Raw genomic sequence first — 1,965 nt, forward strand, 5'->3', positions numbered from 1 at the left:
GCCTGTTATTTTGAATAGCATTTTTTTCTCTGCCTGGCAGACTCCTACTAATCGTTTAAAGCCCAATTCAAAGATGTCCCCTTTTATGACTTCACATGTCTTCTTCCAACAGATTTTCACCTATCTCCCTACAACTCACCTGTGTGCATTGTCCTATAATTTTCTTTTGGTTTCTCTTCGTTATCCTTACAGTGGTCTCTGATATTGTCAAGGACTTCAACTTATTGCTCTTGGTATTCCCAGCATTGGTAGTGGGCCAGGATAACAGTAGATGGTTAATAAATATATATGGCATAAATGAATAAATGAATGCTTGAGCCCAAGTATTATAACAAGGATACTGAGTAATAGACACCGGCAACTGACCTGTGGGCACACACTGGTTGCTTCAGTGCCTCATCTGATCCCCAGGCATCCTGACTCCCAGCCCAGATAGTAATTGTTACATTTGTGTCACCTAGACCCAGTGTCTTTAGATATTGTAATTGTTAAACAAGAGAGTCATTTTTGGCTACTTTGTCACAGACAATTATGCCAAACACACAGAACAGTTAAAATTCTTCCCTGTAGGCTAAGGAGCTGTGACTTGATGAGGTCACAGCCTTTCAATTATCTCTGCATCTCTGTGTTTGTATTTATATATGGCACCAACCTATCGTAATGGTATCTAGACCAACTATTAAAACCATTTATAATGCCCAGGAACCAATTTGTGGCAGCCAGCAATTAGCTCCATTCATGTTTTTAATTTTTCTCCCTTTGAAGTTTAATAGACGGTTATTATGATGTAGTCTTCGCTGACTCCAAGTGTGCACGCTCCTTACAGCTGACGTCTGAGCTGGAGAGAAGACTCAGAGACAAATGGCATCTTGCTAAGAGCAACTCTCTGGATTCCATTTCTGAGTCAACTGCTTTGACTGGGTCTTTTCTCCATGAAGAGAGTCAGGGTGAAAAAGATAAGGACCTTTCAGTGGCATGTGGCAGCAGGATGGCAGAGCAGATTTCCAAGAAGAGGAAATTTGTCACTTCAAAGCTGAGCTGAAGGAGTTTCTCACCCAGGAGCTGCCTGAAGATCCCTACCCTGGAGCTGAGGTCTGAGCTACACCAAACAGGACAGAAGTCATTACCTCGGCCACCACGACACAGAATGTTCTTAGTGAGAAAGGCTGGCAGATTCAGGAATTGATTGCTCTGGTTCAGAAAAGGTTTACCCTCCCTAAGGGCAGAGTAGAGCTTTATGCTGAAAAGGTGTCTGCTTGAGTTATTTGTGCCATTCCCCAGGCAGAGTCTCTGTGTTATGAACTCCCAAAAGGCCTTGCAGGGAGAGGGCCTGCTGCAGCTCATCTTGAGAGCAGGACAAAAGGCTGCGAGTGGTGTCCAGAGAAATTCCGAGGACAGAGGGCTAAATCCACGAAGTCCTTGGGTTGTCTGATGATCCACAATGGGGACCCTGCTTACTACTACACCGAGACCACCATGTGTTGCTCAGACAGGGCATGCTGGGCATCAGAGTGCAGATCAGGCTGCTCGGGGACCCGAGTGGTAAGACTGGGCCCAAGAAGCCCCTGGCTGAGCCGTGTGAGCATCACGGAGCCCAAAGATGAGAGACCACTGACCACTCCCATCTTAGAACAGAAGTTGGGAAGCCAGAATCCCCTGCCATGCCCCAGCCAGTACCCATAGCAGCTGGATATGGAATCTGATTACTGCTCTAAAAGGAACTTTCATAAAACCTTTTTAAAAGACAAAAAAGAAAAGAATGGAAAGTGACTGGGAATATTGCATTTATTCATGCCATGCACGTTTAGTGAGCATCGGTATGTTAGGTACTGGATACACATAGCTCGGGTTTAAAATAGAAACATGCAAGCCAGAATGGTGAGTGCTATGATAGAGGAGGCACAGGATGGTGGAATACTGTGGCTGACCACTCAAGTGTGAGCGGCACTGAGCCAGCACAGATGG

The 1,965-nt window shown here is 45.3% G+C and overlaps 1 pseudogene; it reads left to right on the forward strand.

Annotated features, from left to right (window-relative positions):
* Positions 1-988: 988 nt before the first annotated feature.
* On the forward strand, positions 989-1,703 carry LOC119242126 (40S ribosomal protein S3-like; annotated as a pseudogene).
* The last annotated feature ends 262 nt before the right edge of the window (positions 1,704-1,965 follow it).

This window comes from Talpa occidentalis, unplaced genomic scaffold (assembly GCF_014898055.3).
Source record: "Talpa occidentalis isolate TD23 unplaced genomic scaffold, MPIMG_talOcc4v2.1 talOcc4.12, whole genome shotgun sequence".
NCBI lineage: Eukaryota > Metazoa > Chordata > Mammalia > Eulipotyphla > Talpidae > Talpa > Talpa occidentalis.